Source organism: Miniopterus schreibersii (assembly GCF_964146895.1).
Source record: "Miniopterus schreibersii genome assembly, chromosome: 21".
Classification (NCBI taxonomy): Eukaryota; Metazoa; Chordata; class Mammalia; order Chiroptera; family Miniopteridae; genus Miniopterus; species Miniopterus schreibersii.
The window spans coordinates 4,392,295-4,409,482 of NC_138123.1; the positions used below are offsets into that span (position 1 = coordinate 4,392,295).

At 42.0% G+C, this 17,188-nt stretch overlaps 1 long non-coding RNA gene across 1 annotated transcript; it reads left to right on the forward strand.

Annotated features, from left to right (window-relative positions):
- The first annotated feature begins 6,843 nt into the window (after positions 1 to 6,843).
- LOC308550241 lies at positions 6,844 to 13,124 on the forward strand. The gene is made up of 3 exons (XR_013997861.1): positions 6,844 to 7,438; positions 11,085 to 11,181; positions 12,591 to 13,124. It is a non-coding gene; the product is annotated as an uncharacterized lncRNA (long non-coding RNA).
- The last annotated feature ends 4,064 nt before the right edge of the window (positions 13,125 to 17,188 follow it).

The window sequence follows — 17,188 nt, forward strand, 5'->3', positions numbered from 1 at the left end:
ACAGGTACTCGGGTTTAGTTGAATAAGTGAATGAATTAAATGGCCCCAGTATTATAAATTATTTTCACTCATGCAGTGATATTTTGTATAGGCCTCTCTATGCATTTGTTGACTGAATAAAGGACTATCCCCTAGGCCAACATTTTCTAAACAGACCCAACGTCCCCAGCCCTCCATAGAGTGGTTAGGTCACCGCTCAGGTCACCCACAGAAGGACCCATTTTTGTTCCTCTTGGAAAGTCTCAGCGGTGAGCTGATTCAGAAGTATGTCATCAAGAACGAGTTGTCTGAAAAGTCGTATAAGCATGGACATGGGTGGGTGGCTGATTGGGGCGTGGAGGCAGAAAGGGGGGGAGAAAGGCAGAGGCCACAGAGCTAGACGTGATTGGCTCCCCTGCCCCTGCTCCAGCTAAGTCACTGCCCGACTCCCAGAATCTGATATTTTTAATTATTATTTAACGAATAACTGTGCCCGGTGTTCCTGGCTCCTGGGTTCTGAAGCTCAAGCATCCCTTGCCTTTCGAGAGGATTCTCCCACCGGCATGTGCCACGGGCTTTAGAAACCATCTCAAAGACACTACACAGATGTGCTGAGAACTCCTTCCTGAGACCTGAGACCACACAGCAAAAGTCAGCGTGAGGACAGAACCTTTAAAGTCTCATTGAATTGATGCTTCGCATTTGAGAGACAAAAATAAACGACTGCTTCAAATAAAAGTATCTGAGATATTGTACAGAGACAGACCAAAGTTTAGTTTAAAGAACTATTAAAACATGACAAAGGGATCGAGAAGGCCCCCCCCCCTTTTCCTGAAAGTCCTTCATGTGACATCCACCTTCACACTGTACCTGATTTTAAAACTAGCAGATGTGTGACATATAATACAACATTTATAAATTAAGGAAGCCCACCTCTTTTAAGTAATATTCTTTAAATCTCTGTTTCTGACAGTCCTACTATTTGCACAGTAACTGTAATAGGCGTATTTTTTGGAAAATGGTGAATAAAACTTGACAAGCTATCTGGGGAATCTGAATGTATAATTGATAGGGGCATAAATTAATATGATTAGGCCTTTATTGGGTGCCAGGGCTGCCAAACCTACAAAAGGGGCCTGGAATGAAACACGGCTGTGGTCCCGGGGCTGATAGGCATCAATGTGTAATGTGGGTTATCTCGCGGGCTCTCATGTGCTCTGCTCCTGACAGCGCGGAGCCTAATTGAAATTTTTATCTTTTTGTTGCATACAGACAGTTTTGGCTGATCACTTCCTTTGGAAAGAGGAGCGGACCAGGTGATAAAAAAAAAAAAAAAAAAATCAAGGTTTTCAGCGAAGGTCTTAATAAAATCATTTCATGAAGGCTTTAGAAATTAGCGCTTTGTGAAGCCCCTTTGGAGACCCTGACTTCTGGACATTCCTTCGCACTGTGATTTTCTGCATATTAAGCAGGCGTGTGTCCAGCCTAAGTAACAAAGACACGGGCCATGCAGTCACTCCTGTGGAAACTGATGGCTTCTTCATGAAATCACGGCTACTAGGTTAGCCTGTTTTTGACACTGTATAAAGCCATTTCCTAATGGCTATGATAAAATGCATCTTTGCAGAATGACATCTTTATTTTCATAAGTAACAAAATTGAAGTAATTTTTCTCACAGGCTTCCGTTAAACAGTATCACCCCTGCTTGTCAGCACTTCTGCTTATATTCAGTTTCCCAGCGCATGTTTTTGGTTGTGATTCCATGATCAAACATAGGAGGTTGGAGGCGCGATAGTTACAAAAGGACCTGTTAAGTTTCGAGGGACATCTGTAATTTTCCAGAACTTTGTCATTTTATAGCATCTAAAATATTAGGCACCTTTCACATCTGTCCTTGGCAGTAACAAGTGTGAGATGTGAAACAAGCTCGGCATGATTTTGGGGAACGTTTGTGTACTGCCACCAGGAAGGTCATATGGTTTATGTACTTTGTGATAAAAATGAGTGTTGATATCCAGGGACCGTACAATGAAAACTAATGGGGCATCTGAACTTCCTTAGTGACCTCATGAAGCAATTTACGGTCCTTTTATCACCCCTAATATGATGTTGTCATAAAAATGATCTTTTAATTAAATGTAACAGGAAAATCTGCACCCTCATTGGGGTGTTCCTGGTGCCTGTGAATTAACATTTTTTAATGGTACACCTCCAGCAGACAGCAGTGTTGGGTGGATAAAGTACCATTGCCCTCGAGTCCTTTCAAAGCTAAACCTACCCAAGAGACTGAGAGCAAAGAGTAAGCAATTGGAATGGTTTCTCCTGCAGAAAGACAGCGGAGTATCCCGGAAAGGCAACTGGTCTAAGAAGGGAAATGGACTGTCACGAATAAAGTGCCTACTGTGTGCCGGGCATTTCCACCAACGTTACCATAACTTTTTGTTTCATGTAGCTCAGCCCTTGTTTTCTCTGGAGAACAGCGTTCTATTTCTGACTCTGTCACTACTTGGCTGTGTGACCTTGGGCAATCAATAAACGTGATGCATCACATAAACAAATTGAAAGACAAAAATCACATGATTACATCCATAGATGCAGAAAAAGCCTTTGATAAAATCCAACACCTATTTTTGATAAAAACTCTCAGCAAAGTGGGAATAGAGGGATCATATTTCAACATAATAAAGGCTGTATGTGACAAACCTACAGCCAACATCATACTCAATAGGCAAACACTCAAACCATTTCCCCTGAGAACAGGAACAAGACAGGGGTGTCCGCTTTCACCCTCTTATTCAACACAGTACTGGAAGTCCTAGCCACAGCGATCAGACATGAAGAAATCATAAAAGGCATACAGATTGGAAAGGAGGAAACAAAACTGCTGGAGACACGTGAGCCAGGCTGGTGGGAGCAGGGGAGGGAATCGGCTCCACCTGCTCCCGGGCCACACTGTCCCCGACCAGCCTCCCCTGTGACAGAGGAACTGAAAGCGATTTTGTTCAATTAGTATCGATTGTCATTAGTCAACACTTGGTATATTCAAGTGGCTTTCATTTTCATTTCCTTAGCTAGTCCTGAGGAAATCAGTCCTCATGACTAATGCTATTTTAGTAGCTCATTGGCTAGATATCTTCTTGGGTGACTTGTCTGTTCAAATCTTTTGCCCCTTTTAAAAATCAAGTTGTTTCCCTTCCTATTATTGAATTGAAATAGTTATTTATATCTTTCAATCGATGAGAGTGTGTGTGTGGGCGGGGGGAGATATTTATGCCACCAAAGGTCAAAGGACATGTGCCTATGGAGGTCAAAGTAAACTTCGGGCCCAAGGCTGAGAGGCAGGTAAGTTAGGGGTGACATTTAAAAAAAACTATCCGCATGAAGAGGTTACTCACACAGCTGACATCAAAAATCAGGTAAACAATCAAGGACCAAGAAGGTAGAAATATGGGAATTGGTTGAATCGGTCTAATAGCTGAAACATTCGTTGGCCCCAGGGTGGCTGATGGTTTCCCTCCCACCCTGGTAGGAGGCTGCTCCTAATTGTTAGAGCACCGGAGCCTTGCTGGGAGAGAGGAGTGAAGACAGGCATGGTCAGCAGTGCAGGGTCAGCGACCAGACATCGTTTCTTTACCACAGAGAGTGTCTGGGGATCACTCTCTGTATTTAATATACTTTTAACAAATGTCTGCGTGCCTGTGATGTTCCAGACATTGTGTTAAGTCTTGGATGTCCAATGGGGACTAAAAGAAAAACACTACGGTAGTAACAACAAAAGGTAAGACTGATGCTCCGAGTTGCTGAGGGCCCCGACCTATAATGTATTTAATTTTGTACTCATTTCAAATATTACTGTTAATTATGATAATTATCATCGATAATTAAATAATAATAGATGAGTAAATAATCAACCCTCTTAGTTAAACCCTTAGGATTTACACGTCCACTCAATTATTTAGCCAACATTTTTTTGAGCAAAAGATATATTTTGGTCACTGTCTTTGGTGCCGAGGCCAGCGTTTGAGTCTCTTTGTGAACTAATGCTCTCAAGTACCCTTTTGAAGCTCCTTCTAACTATAAGCACAATGTTATATTATTTGGTGAAGAATTTCCATTTTCAAGAGCTCTTTATTCCAAAAAAAAGCCCCAGACAATTACAAATTCATGGCCCTCCTTAAGTGCTATCGGTTACACAGCCTCCGCAGAGCATTTCAACATGAGGTTAATTGCAGCTAAAGAAAAGTTTATGATGAGTCCAGACAGGTATTTTTCTTCATTGTCTAATACCATAAATCCATTAAACTCCCATCCATCTTGTCATGCTCTCCTTGAAGACTTGGTTATATGACCCGCAATACTAGTTCAGTTTCGTGATTATAATTGTGATTGGCAGAGAGCTTTCAGAGTTGCAATAAATTTTGCCACAGGCGGAGAGGGATTTTATACCAACCCAGCTCCATGGTGAAATCTGAATTTTTAACTCTCTTATTCCTGGCAAACAGTATCGTTTGGAAGAAAGAACCATAACTTTCTTCTGGCTGTATTAGCTGTCGTAATTTGCTTGGATGATAAAGTTGGAAGTAGCTCACAGATATGTGGCTTTTTAAATATATCTTTACTGATTTCAGAGAGAGGAAAGGAGAGGGAGAGAGAGCTAGAAACATCAATGATGAGAGAGTCATTGATCGGCTGCAGCCCGCAACCCGGGCATGTGCCCTGACTGGGAATCGAATCCTGATCGCCTGGATCCTAGGTCGATGCTTAACCGCTGAGCCATGCCCAGCCGGGCACAGATATGTGGCTTTTTAAAAAAATCCTTTTTAACCCCATATTCTGGAGTTATCTTGTAGCCTTAGATGCAGGATACCTGCATCTGGTTTCCGAATTGTTCTCATAGCCGGCAGATAATTCTGGGGTCTGAGGAGTTAGGGATCTTGTTAGGAAGTGGACAGCACATTTTCCTATGCTCTGTTTCTTTCTGAAAAAAAACCAGCAAATTTCAGGGACTCCCTAGCGTATGTGTGCACACGTGTACGCACGTGTGTGTATAAACAAGTAGCCCATATGCCCATGACACATGTATCCCTCCTTGGAGTTTCAGTTGTTGACATGCTGGAAAAATTGGGGACGTAAATTATTTCTGCCCCCGGGCACTTCGGCTCGAACGGCCAGCACTTACTCAGCTGGCCACCTAGGTCTCCCCGTCCTTGGCAGCGTTACAGGGGTAATATTTTTTAACATGGTTGAACAGCTCTTGAAAATTTCTCCAATGTATTAAACACGAACCAGCCTTTCTCCGACATCAGGCCCTGCGTGGCTTCCCTCCCCATTTATTTCTCGACAACAAACATATTTATTGGGGCCAATGTGAGAAAAATCTCCCTCTCCATAAATGTTTGTCTTTCCCTTTGTGGCTTTTACAGGATCGTGAAGAAATGACGGCGGGTCTTGTTGGGCGGTTGTGCGAAGGGGCATCTCCCTTGTGCTCTTTAACTGAACCATCCCCATGAAATCTTCTTTAAAAAGTCAGACGCCGGGTTTGCTTTGAAGAGAGGAATGGGCTAAGTAGCAAAATAGGACTCAGCGATTTAAAGAAACAGTGGGATAGTCTCTGTACCGGTATTTGCAAATGATTTCCTCATTTACAGGACGCCCGGGTGTCTCTAAAATGTATCTAGCGCCATATCTGATCCTCCGCTGGCAGAAGGGCTATCTAGAACTGGCTTAAATTATGGAATTCTGATAAACAAGTGCTCAGAGATGGGTTAACCTTTCAACATTTTTTATGATGGGAGACAGAGCCGATAAGAAATGTCATCAGATTTTCTGACCGTCGTTAAGAGCTATTAGCTCTGTGGTACGGGACGCAGTGGCCTAGATGGTCTGGTGCGTCTGTTGACACAGAGTCTTGGTTCATAATTAGAAGAAAATTCAGGGTCCGTTTGAATCCTGTTGGTGACCTGCCAAGCTGGATCCCTGACACAGTCCCTGATCAGATCACTCGGCAAAAAACTGGACCAAAATGGCTTGGTTGGGGTGGAGGGTTGTTTGTCTCGCTTTGCAGTGCATGGCAGACACTCTCTCCCTGGGCAGGGACGGGTCTTCCTTACGGAACCATAGCGCAGCTTAAATTGTCACGCATTTGTCTTGTAAGGGATTAGGTGGAACCGGAAGAATGGGGGGCAGAGGGGTGGGGGTAAGTTCCAGATGATCATTTTTCTCACCCGGCTATAATGAAAAGGGTTTTCTTTATTCCACAAACGACCAAAGGAATGAAGCTGTAAATAAAACGCCGGCCTTTTCGGATATGTCCTCACATCCCACCAGTGAGGCGAGGAAATCCCAAGTGAATCCTGTTGTTTTTCTTTTCTTTTCTTTTTTTTTTTTTTTTAATATATCTTTATTGACTTCAGAGAGAGGAAGGGAGAGAGAGAGAAATAGAAACATCAATGATGAGTCCTTGATCGGCTGCCTCCTGCACGCCCCCAACTAGGGATCGAACCCGCAACCAGGGCCTGTGCCCTGACCGGGAATCTAACCCCGATCGCCTGGATCCTAGGTCGATGCTCAACGGTTGAGCCATGCCCGGCCGGGCTCCTGTTGTTTTTTTCAAAGTGTAGCTGACATGTCTTTAATGTTCAAAAGTTTAAAACACCACCGCCCCCCCCTCAAAAAAAAAATAAATAAAAACTGTGTTCAGGTGCGCCAGCCGGGATGAACAGGACTTATTGGAAATGCTAGTTGAATTGTTTGGAATGTCACCGTTTCCCTGGTTTGTTGTTTTTTTATGGTACATTTTCATGGCTCAATTACCAGACCAATTATAGTTTTCTGTTTTTATTTGTTCTCTTTTATTGCCACTTAGAACTGAAAAAAAAAAAAAAAAAAGAACATTGGTGACAGTCATCTCATTTACGGAAGGCTCTCAACACTGCTGATTAGAATGCTCTTCAGCTACTCGACTTGCCAATGGCTCCCCATAAAAACAGCTTTTCGGATGAGGGTCCCCATGGCCATCGAGATACGTCTCCTCATGGAAGCAGACAAACGTGGGCTCACCCCGTGACTGAGGAACAAGGGGTCTCCTGCAGGAGGGAGTCTTCGACCCGCCGTTTCTTTCTGAAGATTTCCGTCGTCGGCTTGGAGAAGGGATGAGCGTGTTCCTGGATGGCCTCGGTCCTCCCACCCTACCCGACGGCACCCGTATTTGTGTGTATTCCACACCCATCAGAGCTGTCGGCGACATGTGTTGCAGCAAAACCAAGCCCAGCATTTCATGATGGATTCTCACTGTTGCTTTCATCACAGCCCTTAAAGGCCTAGAAGGCAAAGAGACTGAGACGGGTGGATTTTACGAGGGTAGATGGGAACACCGAGACCAACTAGGAGAGGGGAAGTCAAAGAGGTGCATCTGCAGATAACAGATATTTTGAGCAGCCTCACACGGAGAATTTAGAGGTGAATTTTATGGGTGCCGGGTATTTTATACAACTACCTATTTCTTACGCTTATAATCCTAGAAGAAGGAAACACTTTGGGTACTCTAAATGCATCATGTTTTCTCTCATCTGTGGTCTTTTGCTTGTTTTATTTTCTGTAGCTCCCCTTGCCCTAACAGTTCAGCTTATTTATTTCTTCTACCTTCTCCAGCAATTGCCTTAATCCTTATGTGAAAGTGTAGTGGTCATTTCTAATAATGGGTCTTCCTTGAACTCCAAAGACTGGGTTAGGAATCCCTCTTATGCCCCATAACACCCCATTCTTGCACCGGACGGCACGTACATGTTATAACATTACTACATTTTAACCAGCTCGACTCTCCAATCAGACCATAAACATTTTCTGTGGCTATTTTTCTGTCTGGTTTACCGTAAGATCCTTCCTTTTTGCTTAGGACCACCCTTGCCACACAGGAGCTCAGAAATATTTGAACCACCTCTGCCATGTCAGATACCTAGGACCACATTTCTGTCCACCCTTATTTTCTTAGAAGTAAAGAGAGCAGGACTTGTAAAATTTTCCTCCAATGTCAGCATAGATGTTTATCATCACTTTCACGGTCTCAGTTCCAAGGGAATCTAGGAACTTAAAGCAAATCAACAGAAAGAGTGTATTCTTATGGGAAGGGTGAGCTTGGGGGATGCTCACATGGGAAGGTGGCTAGACTACCGCTGTCACCAAAAAAGGATGACAGGTCTTCCATTAGGTCTCATCCAAAAAGTCCAATCTGGTGGCAGGATTAGCATCAGGGGTCTCTGAAGAACGTAGCTCCATAACCGTGGTTCTAGGATGCTTTATTAGATTGGAGTGGATCTCAGAGAAGTAGTAAGTTCTACTTTTTGAGGGAGAAGATTGAAACGGGAACAGGGCAGGGGACCAGGTCTCCAGACATATGTGCCGAGGAGTATTAAGAAGCTGGAGAAAAACCCCAAAACTGATCTAGAAACTCCATTGAGTGGGCTAGACCCACAGAGTGAGAGTTGGGGATGGAAGCTGCAGATTTGTTGGCATGTGGACACCCAGGAGCTCACCCTGGCACATCGGACACCACTCAAAAGGCAGCAGTCAAGTGCTGGTCTCAGTAAGACACTGAAGAAATGACCAACAGGGGCTTATTTTACAAGAACTACTGTAACAGGGCCTTTGCCAAGAATCTTTTTCTCATAAACGCTAAGACGGCACCAAAATGGAATTTAAATTCAAAATTAATTTGTAGCAAGTGGTTCTGTTACCAGCGTGCCTACCAAGGAAGGTTGGGGCAGTTTTTCAGTAGCACAGGATATTGAATTGAAACAAAATCATTTTCTTAGCAACCTAAAAATCACGCCAGTTTTAAAGCATCAACTCTTCCTGGGTTGTCCACAATCCAACACACTCTACAGATTAAAAGAAAAAAAAAAAAAAAAAAACTCAAAAAAAACTACACACTAAAGTTGCCATAAAAACCTTGGCCAAGAAAACTGAGCCAAATTCATAAAATTGCTGAACCTGTTTCCTTTACAGACTACTTTTTTAAAAATCTCAATTTAAGAGAGAAAAATGCTTTCTACGCTGAAGTCCAACAGAAAGCCCAGGGCACTGTGGGTTATCAAAGCACAGCTTCACCATTGCACCTTTTGTTTTAAAATACATATATTTTTAATCATCACTTAAGGATATTTTTTCCATTGCTTTTCAGAGAGAGTGTAAAGGGGAGAGAGAGAGAGACACACACCGATGTGAGAGAGACACATTGACTGGTTGCCTCCTGCATCAAGCCTACAGCTAAGGTATGTGTCCTTGGCCAGAATAGAACCTGGGACCCTTCGGTCTGGGCCCTGACGCTCTAACCACTGAGCCAAGCTGTCTAGGGCAATCCTGGCACCTTTCTGTTGTTTTATACTTACTTGTTTTTGTGTGTGTCTCCCTAAATGATTACAAATTCCTTCAGCAACTCAGTATTTTCAGGTCTTGTTTCAGTTACCTGTATATAATTTGGGAGCACTCTAGGCTGTGCTCTAAGCCACGTGTGAATATGCCTTAACTTAGTGCTTCGGTCTCAAGATCTGAAAACCAAGTTTCATCTGTTGTATTATCAACAAGTGACATAAACAAATTCTCCATGACTTGGATCAATAGGGTGTCTCTAAGAAACCAGGCCAGCCACGATCCCTTTATGAATATATTCAAAATTTTTTTCTACCACCTTACATGAATAAATGTTGACATATAGATTCTCAATCACCTGGTTTTCTGAGCTTATTGTCCTGATAGGAAATGATATCTTTAACAGGCTTATAATGCAAAATATAGGGATTTAACAATAAACTCTTATGGGTAAAAATGTGCTTCTTCTCTAATGAAAGACAATGGTAGGGTGTATTACCTCCAGGCAAACATATTTTCTGGCCTTTCTCCCCGTTTTTTGTTTCTACCCCTGTTTCTTTGCACACACATTATGTCTCCTCCCAGAAATACATGCTAGTTCACAGTCTTTCTCTGCTCAATATTCAGTTCTGGTGGTAACAGTATGCTAGTGTAGGGAGTGCATTATTTGTCAGCATAAATCCCGTTTGATCTTTCCATTTGTTGTGAGAGACTTCTAGACCTTGAGTATATACAACAGTCCTTGTAATGAAATCAGTTTGTTGGGAAATTGGACAAGCAGTTTGCAAACCAGCAGAAAACTTTTCAAGTGTGGGGGGAAAAAATCTGATTCAGGGATTGAAACAAATGATGACATTAATGTAAACGTCTATTTTCTTTCAGTCAAAACAATTAACTTAATTAACAAACACGTACTGGGTTGGCATACTGAGTTCAAAATAATGACAATAATAAAAAAAGCTTTTAATTGGTTTCAAATCAATGATATTAATTTAATTGGCTTTAAACCCATTATTTCTGAACTCAATACTCTAAAAGAATTAACTTCATAATTTTTAAGTCATAAATAAGCCTTCTGTGTTTTTAAGCAATAACTACAGCTTCTGTACTTTGCTAGGCTGTGTCTCTTAATTTGCCAATGATTTTCTGCCTTTTGGTTTTAGCTTAGTCCCAGGTTATATTATATGGCAACAAATCTTATTGCAATGAAATCCCCTTTAGAGCCAGAAACTTTTTTATTATTAAAAGAGAGGGCTTTACAAAGAGAATGCATGGCCTCAGATGTTGGGTAGGGTTGTAGTTTTAGATAAATAGATTTTGAACAGCCAGAAACTGTTAACTCTCATTTTTCTCTATTTCAAATAACGTTTGATGCAACGAAATCCTAACCCAAGGAAAGTTCAACTGATCCCTAGAGAACTTTGGAAAAGTGGCTTACCTGCATTTATTTATAGTTTTTTGGAAAGCTATGATCAAAATGGTTCTTGAGCTGAAGACCTATATGAAAAAGTATAAATTAAAGCCAAATATCTGGAAATTATAAAATAATTGCTCTTGTGATTTATGCAGATTAAATATAGAGAAAAGATCAAACACATGTTTAATCTTTTCATTTTTAATTGGATTTTGTTTTGCAAATAAATAGGCAGACCAAAATGTTTAGATGAACTACTGTTTGCAAGACCTAGGACCTAACCCTAATAAAAAATTTGCTATGTCTATGTCTCTTCTCTTATAGGTGAAGACTCAGCTGTTAGCAGATACTAATCTCCACACCTTGGAATCACCCGAATTTTTCTACAGTGGGTTACGTGATCAGACATACATATGTGCAGGTGAATGACTGATTGATAGCAGCATTGAAATAAAGCTTGTTGGCTACTAGAAGATGATTTAACAAGACCAATAATTATTAGCGATAATGCAAAAGATTTTTTTCAATATACCTCGTTTTAAAGCACGGAGTAAAAGTCCCAGTGTTAGTAATCAAGTCGATGAAAATACTGGTACTTAGCAGAGTGAATTTTTCTCATGAGTCTGAGATGAACTCACCCTTCCTTATGTAGATGTACAGCCAACACATCCCAGTGAGGGTGGATGGAGAAAATACACATCCCATGGTCCCATGGTATCAAGGAAGGGGACAGCGGGTCTCAGCTGGAGATGTGTCTAAGGGCTTGAGGAAACCAAGAGAGCTTTGGGGTAATCTCTAATTCAAAAAAAGAAAAATCTGCTCGAGTGCAAGAAAAAAAAAATCAGCATTTATGAACCCACCTAATATTGGGAAACCTTAAATTTAGATTTGATACCAAAATTCCATAAATATTTAAACACCTAATATATGCTTGGCTGTTGTGGGCACTGGGTATTCAGCCAAGCTCCCATGGAGTGGGCCTGCTGGAGGCACAATGGTCATGTGATTTTCTTCGGTCCAAGAATAAAGAAGCCTGGTTGCTTAGCTGCTTCGGAGAGGGGGATTTGAGGGCAAGGACAGAAGGGCAGGGGCTTAGTTCATTTCATTTCAAGACATATTTATTGAGCACCTATGCTATCCCAGCTACCCTGGCAGGAGATGAAGGATCGCGGATTAAAATAAATAAAGGCTCTCCTTCAGGACAGCTTGTAGTGTCTTAGGAAAGACGGGACTCTTAGCAGACCTGGCTTGTGACGGCCTGAGGGCAGCGTGTGCGGGCACAGAGGTCCTCAGCTCGGCCCTGCGCTGAGGGAGTGTCAGCGGGTGAACTCCAGGCCTACGGAGAGAGCTGAAGCCCAAAACTGAGTCTTCAGGAGTAAACCAGGCAAGAGACCTCCTCTCCTATTTCACTCAACAGAGGTAAAACTCTAGTGTGCATAACTTTCAAATGCAAAATTTGGTTGATTTTTAAAACTAATTTTGGTCCCTTATTTTTAGCCTTTGAGAACCAATAAAAAACAAAAATGTAGGTATCTTTCGAACACAACGATCTTGAATCTGGGTGAAAAGGTTCATCTCCCTAAGCTTATCTTTAGGGTTAGTAAATAAAACATGCTTAGTTTTATTTCTAAAAAGAAATGAAGGTAATAAAAGAAGATTTTACAGTCTCTATGTATCAGGGTCTGGTACTTTTTTGGGATAGTAAACATTTACCAAAGGGCCATGAAAATTCAGCAACCCCTACGTTCATTTCTTTAAAAGCTAACTTTTAGATTTTGCTTCAAGACACATAAAATATTCATACTGATAGTCTTTTTCTTTCATAAACAGGCACCTCCCTTTTTCAGTGATGCCTGAGAGAGTATCACATAGGAAGGTGTGATCACCTGCGAACGGCACCCCCGCACCCCCGCATGGACCGCTTTGTGCGCTCTCCCAGCTGGCTATGCAATGGAGCCACTGCATCGAGAGTTAAATGATCAAAGTTAAGAACTGATATTTAAAAATTTCTCTCTCTACCCCTAGCCATAGGGCAAGAGAAGGCCACCCGAATGCACTCTTGACTCCCCATATTTTTTTTTCCATTTTTTTAAGCTTCCCCTAAATTGTCATTTCTTGCCAGCTGTGGCAAATTTGTTATTCCTTGTTAAGAATCATCTTTATCAAACTGGAAATCTCATCCTCTTACTATTTACTAATAGAGTTTTAGAAGAATCCTCCTATTTTGGTTGGAGGCTGCCCCGTTGGGTTTAAATGTGATGTACTTCTTGGCTGTTTATCCCGCAGGGACTGTGCTGAGACAGACTTACCCAGGCTCCCTTTGAACACAGAAATGAAAATCAATAAACAATTTGAACTCCTTTGAAGAGAATTTTTCTTCTCTAATGAATATACAAGCTTGGTTACAGCTTAATTCAAAGACCGAATTTAGGGAGTGTTTTCGAATGCGCCGTAAGCATGACAAACACAAACCTCAAGCAAAGGACACACCCCACAGGGAGACTTAATGCAGGGGGGGGGGGGGGAATCACCATACTCTTTCATTCCAGGCTCATATACAGAGGAGACAACTCAACTGGAATAATATTTGCTTGAACCCAAGTCTTGAGAAATGGCCCAGTGAGCACCCAGGGATATAATTTGTGCTGTCTATAGACGTGAGTTTTGAAAGCCAACAAATATACAGGGGTGAAAAAAGGTCAATTAAATCAAACCCACAAATATTTGATCCGTTAGGGTTTTTTACGTTTCAAGTGACAGAAACCTCAGCTCTGGTTTTGGTTCAGTGGGGACCCCGGGGCTCAGGAAGTGTTCCTGGCTCCTTCGCCTCCCTCTGTTCTCCCTTCTGTGATATAATTTCCTCCTTTGTCACCCTTGGAAGCCAGGCGCTCCCACGTGAGGGCAAAACGAGTGCCAAGGAAAGAAGCCGAGCTGTTTTTTCACACAACAGAAGAAAAAAGAGCCCAGGCCGGGTCTCTCACTGACCTGGAGAAGGTCATGTGCTCATTCCTATCTCGGCTGCCCCAGGCCTAGGATGTCCTGATTGACCCAGGCCCTCGGAGTTCGTCCCTTGACGTGCAGGACAGTGTCAGTCCCAGGCAGGTCTTGACGTGCTTGTTAGAGGTGGCTTCCCAGAAGGAGTCTGAGATAACAATTTACCAGAAGAGTGGCGAGAGCGTACGGTAGGACCCAAACCACGGGAAAAAGCAGGTAAAGCAGATTTCAGGAATGGTTGAATGAATGAATTCATGAAACTATTAGAATCATGTTTAAAAATGTGGTAATAAGTTGAACTGTATCCACAATTCATCACCAGTAGCTCATTAAGCTCCCGTTAATGAATGATGACATTTTTTTAAAGACGTAAGAATAAAGATACAACTATATAACTACCAAGCCGATGCCATAAATCTCAAGTAGGTACTGTGACGACCAATAAAGTCTATTATTAAATACCTGTGAAAATAAAATTTTATACTTCTTATTAAAGGACTCTAGGGATTTCACTTCCTTTTGCTTTATAGCATTTTATCATTAAGCTCCTGATTTTCCAGCTCAGTTTAACAAAATACACACTGGAGCCATGAAGGGGGGTGACTGTTACATTTCATACCCTCACCCCATCGTTTTCTCGGGTCAGAGAAAGTGGGAATGCAGAGAGAGGACCTGTAGGACCGACTGGCACTGACCTCCCTTTGTCTTGTGCACACCAAGAGAAAACATCATTCTGCTGGCTTATAACAAGGCCAGTTGAAAAATTCACCAGTGAGATAATTCAGTTGATTAATGATGGTTGATGGTTTGGGGGTTTACAACTGCATACAAACCACATGTCTTCCTGAACCTGGTGAGAAGAGCATTACTTCAGTCCCAAATTCTTGCTTTGACTCACATTGTTAGTATCTGTGGTGGTTTTACAATATGTCAGATTTTACAATATTACAGATTCTTCACCAATCCTTCCTCCAAATGTTGAAGACTAATTCCCATCCTCTTGCGTGTGGGTTGGCCTTAGGGACTCATGTCTAACAATCAGAATATGCAAAGGTGATCTCATAACTGTCTTGGGTTATAAAAGGCACTGGTGCTTCCTCTCTGAGCTCTATATCTCTTTTGGACCACTCATTGTGCAGGGAGCCAGTGGCCATACAATGAGGACACTTGGCCGCCCTGCAAAGAGGTCCCTGTATTAAGGAATGAAGGCCCCTGCCTACAGCCAGCAAGAGACTGAGGTTTCCAGCCTACAGCAACGTGGGTGAGCCACCCTGGAAATGGGTCCTCTAACCCCAGTCAAGCTTTCATCTGACTGTGACCTCAGCCTCTGTCTTGCCCTCAACTCCGTGGGAGACCCTGAACCAGAATCACTTGGCTAAAATCTTCCCAGATTCATTACCGTCAAAAATGTGCGAGATAAACATTAGTTGTTTTAAGTCACTGAGTTTGGGGGTATCTGGTTATGCAGCAATAGATAAGTAATTCAGAACCCAATCTTATTTCCCATGGCCCTTCGAGACGCAAACTCCAGACATGTATCAATCAATATATTAGTCCAACAGTCAGCCAACTGAGTATGTGTTTACCACTGACTTCTCCTATGCCCAGCATAATTTCATATTTAACACAGTGCTTTCATCCCATCTTTCCTTCTATTCATTTTCTAGTCAGTAGCATAGAGTTTAGCACATAATTTTGATTTCACTGACTTACGTATGTTATATTTGGCCAACTTCCCAAAAGTCAGAGGTCTTCATATTTTAAAATATTTCTGAATGCATTTCTGGACTCAATAAGCCTCAAATTAATTGAAGTGGGAAATTAGTTCCTTCCAATTGCTTGGTTCCCAGAAATTAAATAAATGGCTCTGTTTGTCTTGGACCAAGTGCTGTGTTGCAGTTTTAGGCAGAGAGCAATCGCTTTTGCCTGTATCTACCACTTTCCACTTTATTCCTGCCTAGAGCAGGGGTCAGCGAACTGTTGCTCTAAAGGGCCAGAGAGGAAATATTTGGGGCTTTGCAGGCCATATGCAAAACCCGACTTTGCTGATATACTGTGAAAGCAGGGATAGATAATAAATAGATGAATGGATGTGACTGTGTTCCAGTAAAACTTTATTTATAAAAACCGGTGGCAGAACAGTAGTTTGCAGACCTACGACCTAGAGTGACATTTACCAACATTGTCACATCTGAAGAATCACCTTAAGAGTTTTTTCTAAAATCTACCTGCAAATGTGTTCTAAATAAGCAACTCTGGTGAGCCTTAGAATCTTACAAATTTGGAAAACCTGGATAAAAGAATCAAGCTTCCTGCTTCCTTTGTGCTGGGGGATGTTTTCTCCCGTCAGATGTGAGACAAGAGATGGGAGGCAGGAATCAAAGATAACATTCCCCGATGACTAGAATTTTTATAATTTCTCAAGGTCACATGCTTCAACTAAGGACTGACCATTATGATTCTCATAAATACACAGCTAGCCCTGGCCAGTGTGGCTCAGTGGGTTCAGCATCATCTCAGGCACTGAAAGGTTGCCTGTTTGATTCCGGGTCAGGGCACATGCCCGGGTTGTGGGCTTGATCCCCTGTAGGGGGCGTGCAGGAGGCAGCTGATGGATGTTTCCCTCTCACATCAATGTTTCTCTCTCTCCCTCTGCCTTCTTCTCTCTCTAAAAAAATCAATAAAAACATTTTTTAAAAAGCACATATAAAAAACAGCTAAATTTCTTACAGTAGGGAAGACAAACAGTGGGTAAAATGATCACTTCCTCTTCTCATTAAAAATAGTAAACGCCCATGAAAATTTTCTGGACTTTCTACTGGGATCTGCTACTATGCAGTCACCCTAACTACTCTCCTGCACAATGTGAAATTTTCTTAAAAAGATAGCTTCTTGGTAAGATTAAGATTCTTAAGACACAGAATTTAGACACATGGCATGAAATTAGGGATAGGAGACAATCAATGACATCTAACTGCAGTCCAGCCAGAGAGGTGGCCATTTCTGCAGTGCAGTGCTAGGACTTCACACACGTGGTCTAGCCGTTAAAAAGAAAATTAAAGTTGCAATTATCGAACGTGTCTCCTATATGCATCCTGGGTCCCCATCCTAGTCCAATTTAAGGAGTTACAGAGAATTCTTAGTAAGATTGCCTTTTTTTTTTGCACGAGTACTTCTGTTTCATAATTTCAATAAATGTTATCAAAGAGGTAAACTAACCCTACTAATTGCCCCCCCCCCCCAGCTCTCCCACACTGATCTTTGGGTACAGCGTATCATAGATATAGATAAATCTGTAGAGAGCATGGGTTGGTTCTCAACCTTGATTCTATTGACATTTTGGATTGAGACATTGTTGGGCAGGGGGCTGAGCTGTCCTGTGCATTGCAGTCTGGTTATCAGCATCAGTAGCTTATATCTGCTAGATTCCGGTA